The 12,285-nt window shown below is 41.2% G+C and overlaps 1 protein-coding gene across 3 annotated transcripts in view; it reads left to right on the top strand.

Moving 5' to 3' along the window:
• The window catches only part of DISC1 (DISC1 scaffold protein), a 351,679-nt gene that overhangs the window by 24,893 nt on the left and 314,501 nt on the right, over positions 1-12,285 (top strand). The gene's annotated exons all lie outside the window — the stretch shown is intronic.

Raw genomic sequence — 12,285 nt, 5'->3', positions numbered from 1 at the left:
TGCTGACCTTTATAACAGACAACATGTGCTTTACTCTGTGTCACATGGCAGTCTCTTAAGGACTTGAAGACAGTACTCATGTTTCCTTCACTTAGGAAAGCATTCCCTCATTCTTCCAGTTCTTTCCATGTTCTTTGTATGTTGCCCCCTTGGCCCTAGGTATGAGTGAGTCTGTTTCTCTGTTGGGGAAGCTTCCTGTTCATCGTGTATATAAAAGCAGTCTTTGTTCTGAATGCAGGGATCAGTTCCTAAAATGAGATGAGAAAGGGAAACTGGGGCTCAAAGGAGACTAATAATGATGACATAGAAAGAAGAATCACAGTGAGGGAGATGCCTGGGAATGGTTAGGAGGAACAACTGGGTACAGATTCAGGAGTGATGTCTCTGTCCTCAGATGTCTTTATATCAGTGTACTAAGTAGGGTTTGTAAGCAAAATGAAATTGAAATATTCATATCAGGTAGTGAACATGGACAGACTTGTGTTGGAAAGTCTGCAGGGGTGTGTTTGCAGCTTGCTTCTCTGAGCTCGAAAGTTTCTTATCTCTAAGATTGTCTGGTTGATTAAATAAGGGGTTACATGGGAAAGGCTTTGATAATTCCAGAAGTGCTTTGCAAATATCAGAAATGGTTTATTTTTCGTTAGATCTATTATTACTTTATACTGTCACCATTTTAACATTTATATTCTATTCTATATTAATACTTCTCATAGTCGTCTAGCCTAGTGCTTTATTTAAAAGGCTCGGGGGCCCACTGGCCACTCCCCCCCCATCCCCGTAGTCTTTCATAGAAGGGTCTTACCCTTCCTGTGTCCTGTACCTTGATTTATTGCTTGATTGTCTGGATTTCACCAACTGGAGGTTTTTATCAAGAAGGCCCATGGTTGTGTCCGAATCCACGCATATTGAACAATGACTTTTTATTGTCTTTATAGTGTTTGACAACTTGGCTGGCTATAAAATTCTTGAGTGCCTCCACCCCTATCCCCAAACTGTATCAGCAGTGTCACTCAGCCTCGAGTGTTGTTTTGGAAGCCAGGTTGAATTTTGCCCTTTGTGTATGTGACTTGAGTTTTCGGAGATTCACATAGGATTTATTCTTTTTCTTTGGAATTCAGTGATTTTACCAAGATATCTTGGTGTTGGTCATAATATTTCAACTGTTTTCCCTGAGTGCTGTGTATACCTTTTTTGTGCAGTTAGTTAGGTTTTTTTGTTTTGTTTTCTTAGGTTTTGTTTACTTCATAGATGTTTTCTTTGATTGTATCTTTGGTACCCTATTTGTTTTGTCTTCTTGAGGGATACCTGTCATCCACAAGCTTGTTGTCCTGTATGTATATTATTTTCTCTTTAATAATTTTTTTCTTTCCCTTGCATTTTGTCATTTTCTCAAACTGATATTCCAAGTTATTGACTCAGTTTTCAATTGGAATGGTATTTCTTGTTGCTTCTGAAATGGCTTCGTTTTATGAATGAACTGAACAGAACACTTGGGCAGGCATCAGCTAGCCAGTGGGAAATCTTCTTAGGTTATTGTTTTCTAAAAATGTTAATGTTTCTCAAATTAACAGTTGGACAGCAGCTGCTTTCTTCCAAACTCATTCTTGCACTCTTCTTTTTTTCTGAGTGGAGTATCTTGGAAAAATACTTCGCTTCTCAAGAACTGGAGAGGAATGTATTAATCTTGGTGTCTGCTATTAATTTCAGCCAAATTTTACAGTATTTGGCAGATATCCCTCATAGGATGGAGATGCAACTTAGTGTAAAAACCATGGCCCTGGAGCACTGTGTTGGTTTTAATTTCTGCTCTGTCAGTCGCCAGCCATGTGAGCTTGGGCAAGTTACTTAACCTCTTGGTTGCCTGCTTTTCCTCGTCTGTAGAAAAAGGCTACTCATAGGGCTGGTATGAGAATGAAATGAATTAATATTTGTAAAATGTTGATAGCAGTGCCTGGCACAAGTGATAAATGGGCATTTTATAAGGGCATATTAAATGAATGTGGCATGTGATCATGCATTGTCAATAAAGTTTTTTCCCCAACTTCTCATGCTTTGTCCATTTTAGTGGGCTTCACAGAAGTGCAGTTAACTTGCCTTTATTCCATTCCTTGCTCCAGAGGTTGCCTGATTTGTTTTGGTCATAACATGTTTGTTTGAACATTCATTTGGAATTGTATGCAGGATACGTGTCTGGCTGACTAATCAATAGCTCTTAGATTCTACTTTTTCCCTTCGTGAAGCCAGATCACTTGTCAATCTGTGGTACTTAGTAGGGCCATGATTTCTTAAAACCCACTGAATATATTTCTGGGATCATGTCCGTGAGTTCCTTTAGTACTGGATCATAATTTATCCGCCCTCATTTGGGGACATGAACTCATTTGAAGTGGCTAGGTGTTCTCTTTCCATCTTTTTGCCTCTCTTGGGCTTCAGTTCCTCCTAAATTATGCTACCACTATCCTTTCCAATCTGAAGATCATTTTCTTTAATAGAGGTTAAGGCTGAACATCTGAGCTATGTAATTCTGCCCTGTCTTCTCTTTTATCTATTACCGTTGTGCCCTAACTTGGGGGCCTGTCTCCACCTGCTTAACTTTCTTGCCTAGGTTTTGTTTGTTTGAAACACACATATTTTGCTATTCTGTGGCATGGATTTTTTACTCTGCGCTTCTTGGTTCTTTGGCTGTTCTAATAATCAAATTAACATAGGGCAGATTAATAGGAGAAAAGCAAATTTGTGTACATAAGGGGGCCCCAGCAGAATATGAGACCCATAGGCAACCAGGCAGTTAGGCTTATATGCCATTCTGAGCTAAGGAGAAGGGGGTGGGGGTCTGGGACCACAAAGTGGAGGGAGGCAATTTACAGGTTGCCATGCAGAGACAATGGGACCCAGAGAGGTATTTGATCGCTAGGCCCTGCTCACTTTCCCACCTGCTTACCACACCTGCTTACCTTACCTAGCCCTGATTCCTGGTGGTTGCCTCTGGTGATAGTTCTCTTCCTGGATCAGACCCTCTACCTAAATTCTTTTAGGCAGTTAAGGAAGAGGTAAAAGTTTTTCTTGATTCAGTTGAGTCTTGATTGCCTTCAGCTCAAAATAATCCATGTGCTAAAGTAGCATATTTTGGGGAGATTTGTTCTGAACCTCTTCACTGTCCTTAGCATATCTACAGAAGGTGTAACTCATTCTGGCCTTTAGTATTTTTGACTTTTTCTCATTTCTTTGTGACCCATTTGTCCTTATTCCTTGTTATTTCCTTTCTGTTGATCTTTTTTTTTTTTAATTAGGTTTTTATTCCAGTACAGTTAACATACAGTATTGTTTGGTTTCAGGTGTACAATATAGTGATTCAACAATTCGATACTTCACTTAGTGCTCATTATGATAAAAGTACTCTTTAGTTCCCATCACCTATTTCACCCATTCCCCCACCCGCCTTCCCTCTGGTAATTATCAGTTTGTTCTCTAGAGTTAAGGGTCTGTTTCTTGGTTTGCCTGTCTCTCTCTCTTTTTCTCTTTGCTCACTCATTTTATTTCTTAAATTCCACATTTGAGTGAAATCATATGGTATTTGTCTTTCTCTGTTTCACTTATTTCACTTAGCTTTATACTCTCTAGCTCCATCCATGTAGCAAATGCCAAGATTTCATTCTCTTTTATGGCTGAATAATATTCCATTATCTTCTTTATCCAGCCATCTATCAATGGACACTTGAGCTGCTTCTGTAATTTGGCTATTGTAAATAATGCTGTGATGAACATAGGGGTGCATGTATCCCTTTGAATTAGTGTTTTTGTATTTTGGGGGTAAATACCCAGTAGTGTGATTACTGAATTGTGGGGTAGTTCTATTTTGTAAGAATGTTTATTTATTTATTTTTGGGGGGGAGGGAGTGACTGGGAGAGGAGCAGAGAGAGGGAGAGAGAAAATCCCAGTAGGCTCCAGCATGTCAGCACAGAACCCAATGTGGGGCTTGATCTCATGAACTGTGAGATGACCTGAGCTGAAATCAAAAGTTGGTTGCTTAACTAACTGAGCCACCCAGGTGCCCCTAGGGTACTTCTATTTTTAACTTTTTGAGGCAACTCCATTCTGTTTTCCACAGTGGCTGCACCAGTTTGCATTCCCACCAAGTGCACAAGGGCTCTTTTTTCTCCTTGTGAATACTTGTTGTTTCTTGTGTTTTTGATTTTAGCCATTCTGACAGGAGTGAGGTGAATCTCATTTTAGTTTTGGTTTGCATTTCCCTGATGATGAGTGATGTTGAACATCTTTTGTTGTGTCTGTTGACCATCTGTGTGTCTTTGGAGAAATGTCTGTCCATGTCTTCCCATTTTTTTTTTTACATACTTATTTATTTATTTACGTATTTAATTTAAATTCAAGTTAGTTAACATATAGTGTAGTATTGGTTTCAGGAGCAGTATTTAGTGACTCATCACGTCTATATAACACTCAATATTCATCCCAACAAGTGCCCTCCTTAATGCCCATCACCCATTTAGCCCATCCCCCCTACCTACCTCCCCTCCAGCAATGCTCAGTTTATTCTCTGTATTTAAGAGTTTCTTATGGTTTGCTTCCCTCTGTGTTTTTCTCTTATTTTCTTGTTCCTTCTCTTCCCCTACGTTCATCTGTTTTGTTTCTTAAATTACACATATGAGTGAAATCATATGATATTTGTCTTTCTCTGACTGACTTATTTCACTTTTCTGCTCATTTAAAACCTGTTTATTTTTTTGAAATAGAGAGAGAGAGCAAGATGGGGAGGGGCAGAGAGAGAGGGAAAGAGAAACCCCAAGCAGGTTCCATGTTGTCAGTGCAGAGCCTGACGTGGGGCTCATACTCACAGACTGTGAAGTCGTGACCTGGGCTGAAACCAAGAGATGACACTTAACCGACTGAGTCACCCTGGCACCCCCTGCTCATTTTTAATTGGATTTTTTTTTTTTTTTGGTGTGGAGTTGTGTTCTTTATGTATGTAGGATACTAACCCTTTATCGGATATGTCGTTTGCAAATATCTTCTCCAATTCCATAGGTTGCCTTTTAGTTTTGTTGGTTGTTTCCTTTGCTGTGCAGAAGCTTTTTATCTCGATGTGGTCCCACTTGTCTATTTCTGCTTTTGTTTCCCTTGTCTCAGGAGACATATCTAGAAAATATCTAGAAAAATGTTGCTATGACTCATGTCAGGGAAATTACTGCCTGTGCTCTCTTCTAGGATTTTTATGGTTTCAGGTCTCCCATTTGGACCCTTAATCCATTTTAAGTTTATTTTTGTGTATGGTGTAAGAAAGTGGTCCACTATTATTCTTTTGCATGTAGTGGTCCATTTTTCTCAACACCATTTGTTGACAAGACTGTCTTTTTCTCATTGGATAGTCTTATCTCCTTTGTCGAAGACTAAATGGCCATATAATCATAGGTTTATTTCTGGGTTTTTTATTCTGTTCTGTTGATCTGTGTGTCTGTTTTTGTGCTAGTACCATGCTGTTTTGATTACTACAGCTTTGTAATATAACTTGAAGTCCAGAATTGGGATACCTCCAGTTTTGTTCTTTTTCAAGATTTCTTTGGCTATTTGGGATCTTTTGTGGTTCCATACAAATTTTAAATTATTTTTTAGAGCTCTGTGAAAAATGCTGTTGGTATTTTGATAGGGATTGCATTAAATCTATAGATTTCTTTGGTGAGTATAGACATTTCAATAATTTTTGTTTTTCCAATCCATGAACATAGAATGTCTTTCTATTACTTTGTGTCATCTTCAACTTCTTTCATCAGTGTTTTACAGTTTTTAGAGTATAGGTCTTTCACATCTTTGGTTAAGTTTATTACTAGGTATTTTATTATTATTTTTGGTGCAATTGTAAATGGGATTGTTTTTTTAATTTCTCTTTCTGTTGCTTCATTATTGGTGTGTAGAAATGCAAGAGATTTCTGTACATTGATTTTGAATCCTATGACCTTACTGAATTCATTTATGAGTTCTAGTTCTTCTTCTTCTTCTTCTTCTTCTTCTTCTTCTTCTTCTTCTTCTTCTTCGCATAGTCTTTAGGGTTTTCTATACATTGTATCATGTGCTCTGCAAACAGTGAAAGTTTTAGTTCTTCCTTACCAATTTGGATGCCTTTTATTTCTTTTTCTTGTCTGATTACTGTGACTAGGACTTCCAGTACTATGTTGCACAAAAGTGGTGAGACAGGACATCCTTGTCTTGTTCCTGATCTTAGGGGAAAAGCCTCAGTTTTTCACCAGTAAGTATGGTGTTAGCTGTGGGTTGTTCATATAAGGCCTTAATTATGTTCAGGTATATTCCTTCTAAACCTACTTTGTTGAGGGTTTTTATCATGAATGGATGTTGTACTTTGTTGGCTGTATTCTCTGCATCTACTGAAAGGATCGTATGGTTTTTACCGTCTTTTCAATTGACATGATGTGTCACATTTATTGATTTGCAAATATTGAGCAATACTTGCATTCCAGGAATAAATCCCACCTGATTGTGGTGAATGATATTTTTAATGTATTGTTGGATTTGGTTTGCTAATATTTTGTTGAGGATTTTTGCATCTGTGGTTCATCAGAGATATTGGCCTGTAGTCTTCTTTTTTTGTAGTGTCTTTTCTGGTTTTGGTATCAGAATAATGCTGGCCTCATAGAATAAATTTGGAAGTTTTCCTTCCTTTTCTATTTGTCTGAATAGTTTGAGAAGAATAGATATTAATTTAACTCCAACTTGACCTGGTCACTTTTTCCAGAGGTTTCCTTCCTTTGCATGTGAAGGATACATTTTGTGTGGCTGTCAGATTAAATTTGATGCCATCCGCTGTAGAGAATCTTTAATAAGCAGCCTCTGTTTGAAACCAAACCGGCTTCAGCACATTTTCAGCTTGGAAAGCTTTTGTGTAAAGAGCGTTGTAAATCATGCAAGTTCGTTAAGTTTGGACATTATTGCTGTGCAGGTTTCGTCTTAGAATTTTTAGTAATCTACTTTTTCTGGAATATTTTATAGATAATCACTAAATACCATTGAACAGTTATCCTTTGGAGGATTACATCTGAGAGTTAGGTCCTGTAGACTCCTTAGGAGTTAAATCCCAAGCTCTTAGAGACCTGTACTTATCCAAGACTCTCATACAGAAAGTCAGTGTTTGTTGCCTATAGGGAAGGGTTGAGGCTGAGAGGGAGGCCAGACTTCCTGGGCTCTGGTCTCGGCTCCAGCACTGGCCAACTGTCTGACTTTGGACAAATTACTTCTCTGCTGTAAGCCTCAACAATCTTATTCTGGAAACAGTGACAATAATCCTTACCTTATTAGGTTTTGGTGAGGATTAAATGACATAAAAATATGTTAAATCCTTAGAATGTGCCTGGCACCTTGTAGATACTCAGTGAATGTTGGATGAGTTAATGGACACCAGTTATGTCAAATGCATCAAGCTAGTTTTGATGTTTATTTTCAAATCCTTGCATTCTGAGTTGTCTTCTAGATCACATTTGTTATGTGTATCATAAAGCCTTATAATTTGGGGGTAGGTGGTAGTGTGGACTGAATATCGTGGGCAGTAACTAGGCTGTTACAATAACTATATTGGATCCATAAACTATTGGGATAAGACTCGGCTATCAATCTTAGAAATAGCATTAGAAGACTCTTCATTTCTGTAGCACTTTCTGGTTTACAATGTGTTTTCTCATGTCCTATCTCATTTAAACATGTAGAAAAAATGCAGTGTAAAGAAACAATTTTCTTTTTTTATAAGGTTCATTTATTTATTTTGAGAGAGAGAGTGCATGCATGTACACGCATGAGGGTGGAGGGGTAGAGAGAGAGAGAGAGAATCCCAAGAAGGCTCTGTGCTGTCAGTGTGGAGCCCACTGTGGGGCTTGATCCCATGAACTGTGAAATCATGACCTGAGCCAAAATCAAGAGTTGGATGCTTAACTGACTGAGCCACCCAGGCACCCCATAACTGCCTTTCTTTATGTTTCAGCATCAGGCTGGGTCTGACCCTGGTATGCAGAATCAGATCGGTGGTCTGGGATGCCATCAGACAGCTCTTTGTGGCATATTGGAGCATTTGTTGGGTACATAGAGTATCCAGTACTATGCTAAGCTCTAAAGGTGGTTATAAGAAAAAGAGCTTTTTTTAAAAAAAATGTTTATTTATTTATTTTGAGAGAGAGAGAGAGAGAGAGAGAGAGAGAGGAAGAGAGAGAGAGAATCCCAAGGCTCCACGCTCAGCACAGAGTCTGATCTCATGTCTGTGAGATCATGACCTGAGCGGATATCAAGAGGCAGATGCTTGACCAACTGAGTCACCCAGGAGCCCCAAGAAAAAGAACTTTGAACTTCTGTGGCCATGTGTATTTAGTTCTGCTTAAGAACATAGTTAGGGGGCGCCTGGGTGGCTCAGTTGGTTAAGCGTCCGACTTCAGCTCAGGTCACGATCTCACGGTCCGTGAGTTTGAGCCCCGCATCGGGCTCTGGGCTGATGGCTCAGAGCCTGGAGCCTGCTTCCGATTCTGTGTCTCCCTCTCTCTCTGCCCCTGCCCCGTTCGTGCTCTGTCTCTCTCTGTCTCAAAAATAAATAAAACGTTAAAAAAATTAAAAAAAAAAGAACATAGTTAAATGAATTTGTAGTCAATGTAATTATAAAGCCTGATGGCCTCAAACATTCCACAAATAACCTTGAAACTCAACTTCTAGAGGGTGAGGATTTGTGTGGTGTCCCCGATGCCCCTTTGTTTCTACCCTGCCCCGACCTCCATCCAGACTTACCCCTCATTGTAATTCTGTCTGGCTCTCCCCCAAGATTATTGTATAATTGAAAATATGCCCACAGACATAATCTCTGGATGAGGAGATTTAAAACAAAGCTGACCAGAGAGTTCCAATTGTAAGCATGTGAAAAGAATCTCTCTAAGAGATGTTCTTGATAACGAAAAGCTGAGAACCGTGATGCTCTGCACACAGCTTGTGGAGATTTATATGGAATAGTGTGTGCATCTTGCTGTTGGGCTACTCCTGACCCTAAAGTGGTGTATCTTGCAAAAATGATGCGCCTGTTTTCCCTTGGATGATCGCTGGGCTCTGAGGTTCCTCTCCCTGCCCCTTACCCCTGCCCTGACCTAACACACTTCTAGTGTGGCCTTGCTCTAGTGCGTCTCTGGTTGTTAATGCTCATTCTCAGAGTCAGGGAACTAGGTGAGAAGAGGATTTTATGTGAAAACAGTGGTAGGTTGATTTTTTGACCTCAGAAAAAGAGTTCACTTTATAATCAGACATATATGCTCTTTATAGATATTCCCTTCACACACACATTTGCTCTCAGAATTTCCTCAGCCAGGATGTCCCCCCAGGTGACTGCATCCTTAATGGCTCTGCCATGAAGGAGAACTGCAGAGAGGTCCATGCACGCCATTGGCTGCATCCGTCAGAGGCTCACTGGTTGAGGATTTACTCTTTGTCTTGTTTTCCATCCTTAAGGACTCTTCTTTGGTCCCTTACCCCCCTTGTGACGTCCTTCCCCCCTGAGCTGAAATTCCTGGTCCTGGTAGCTGTGGGTGTTCTGCAGGTGTGCCATAGTTCTCTTCTCCCCTTTTCTCTGATTGTTTAGTTGAATTACTTCTCCTTTGTCATCATTGGTAACAGTTGTATGTGAGTCACCCTTTTAGGGACATTTTTAGGTCTAGATGCTACTATCATCCATTATATTGAAGAGGATAGTGCCAAGGGGACAGGAAAGAGCCCTGCATCAAAGATCTGGGACTCTCCCTGTGGTCAGTCATCCATTCAAAGTCCAGGACCCTTTGTCCTGGAACTGTCCTTCACTAGCTATGAATCCACCTGCTTGTCCTGCCTTCAGCCTCTACTTGTACACAGGGCAGCTGGGAGAGGCCTTCTCAGATCCTTCGGGTCAAGTCCAGACATTTATGTCTACGCTTTTCTTCTGACTTATGATTCCTGACGTATAGTAGAGTTCTCACTAAATGCTATGGTCTTTTCCCCTTTCTTATTTCCCGTTGAGATAAAATACAGTCAGTTTGGCGTGATTTATTTTCAGTAAGCCCATGTAGGCCCTTTTCGTTTGTAAGCACTCACAAAATACCTTATTATGAATCTTCGGAAACTTACCAGGTGTCTGTGTCATGCTCATTGGTTTGCCATCACTGGACTTCAGTCTGCAGGAATGGCCTGTTTCCCCTTTTGGAACACGGGAGGGTGTTTGTGTGTCTCCAGTTTGTTGACATGTCCCCTATCCTCCCGGGTTCGTCCAAGATGACCACAGCAATTTCCCAATCTCGTTTTCACCTTCCTTCGGTATCAGTGAATTAAAGCCAATTTATTACCCAGAATTGCCTCATTTATTTCAAAATAGGCTGTGTGCAAAGGAAGCTCTATTCCCTTAGTGGGAGCTAACTCAAGTTTTAAAGCCCATTCTAGAGAAAAACAGACGTATCTAGTTTGTGTTAGCTGTTAAAAACCTTTTTTTTAAAAAAAGAAATAGGCCTTTGGATGTTGCTTCAGGGTGAGAAAAATAGCCTGAAGACTGAAAAGGTAAATGAGGAGAGAGAAGGGAAAACCCTGATTTTGAGTGTTTAGAGTGTGTGAAATGTCACTCTTTGCCTTAACTGCTCCCCTAAGGAAAATGAGGAGGTTTTTAAAGCAGTTCTTGGTCAAGGAATGTACATGCAGAGGATTTCTGTAGCTCTAGGGGAAAATATAGATCTACTAAAATTTTACTAAGTTTCTTTTATTTGTCAGAGATTGCTTAAAGGTTGTCTGATATTTTTCTGATAGTTTGGACCTTTTTTCCGTGGACTTTTATGTCTTAACGCTCACCCACTTATTTTCTCTTTCTACCCTCTTAAGAAGGTGAGACAAAAAAATACCCCAAACAAAACTAACTCTGAAGCAGACTGTTGAATAACAGATTCCACTCCCCACCTCCACCCCCAAAAACCTCATGTACACGAAGAAAGACAAGGGAGAAAATGAACAGTTCTTTTAAAGACTGTCCACGAAAATTCTGAGATGTTATAAGCATTCAGCAGTGACTCTAGATGCTGGGAAGAACTTGGGGAAAGAGACTAAAATTTATTGAGCATGTGTTGCCACTTGCCACAAGCTATGATGGCTTTTGCCAGTTCACGTTGGTGATTTTATTGTGTCCTCAGAACGGTCCTTCAAGGTGTGGAGGTTATGCCTGTTGTACACCCGAGTGCACTGAGGCTCCACATGCTAAGTGACTTGCTCAGCATCACTCAGATGGGAACTGACAGAGGCAAGATCCAGTCCTTCCTTGTGCTATCAGACCCTCTCTCTGAATATTAAAACGGTAAACCTCATGCATAACGGATGAAATTAGTCATTTACAGAGGTAACTCAGGGCTTGTCTGTAAATGTCCTACGCTCCCAGGAGACTTTGCTGTGATCTCCAGGCAGGGCTGCAGTGAGATTGTAAATAGGAAAACTGACATCTGAACCATGGCACCGGTCTTATCTGAAGAAAGAGCACTACCAGAGAGGGCTGATCGGGATGGAGCCGTAAACAGGAAGGCAGAGAGGAAGAACTTGTTGTTTCTGCCCTGCTTCTCCTGGGAAGGGTGGTGAGAACCAGTGAGGAAGGGTGCCTCACTGTCCTGTGTGGCAGGCAGGCAGCTTCGTGACGTGAAGATGCTTGCTCCACTGTCCTGGTCGATGCCAGCAGATGTGAGATTGCGGCTATGCTGAGAGAAGGTGGTGTGGACACGTGGCTCAGAGTGCAGGCTCTCAAGGGCCTGCACCTTGCAAGGAAAGGTCGAGTAACATTTCCAGATGAGAAAGCTGAGACTCGGGGAAGGTGACCTTGGACGAGCCAAAGAGGGGCAGTCTAACTTCAGAACGCTCTTGAGAACATCATTCACGTCACCTCGGGGATGTTCGGCAGTAGCTTGTCTTCTGGTGGATAGTTGATGGTGGACACCAGGTCGCATGGGTGACTTGAGCTCACAGAGCTGGGCACTGTCACAGCTTACCGGTGAGTGTGTGCCCAGTGGGGCAACCATCCCTCACCGACGCACACCCACCTGCCGGGGAGCACGGCCTCGGATTGCGGGCGTGACTTCCCCTGCTTGCTGTCTGGCGGTGTGCCCGGCTGTGCTACCCGCGGCTGTGTCCTCACCACAGGCGAATCCTAGCCCTCAGGGGAGCGGCCAGCGCCTCGGGCTCTTTGCCTCCTCTGGCAGATGGCCCTGATCTGAGTGCACATGTGGTATCTATCTGAGAGGAGTGAC

Source organism: Puma concolor, chromosome D2, assembly GCF_028749965.1.
Source record: "Puma concolor isolate L17-30 chromosome D2, mPumCon1.1.hap2, whole genome shotgun sequence".
NCBI classification, from domain to species: domain Eukaryota; kingdom Metazoa; phylum Chordata; class Mammalia; order Carnivora; family Felidae; genus Puma; species Puma concolor.
The sequence above is the reverse complement of the archived record's forward strand: the minus strand, read 5'-3'. Positions and strand labels throughout refer to the sequence as shown.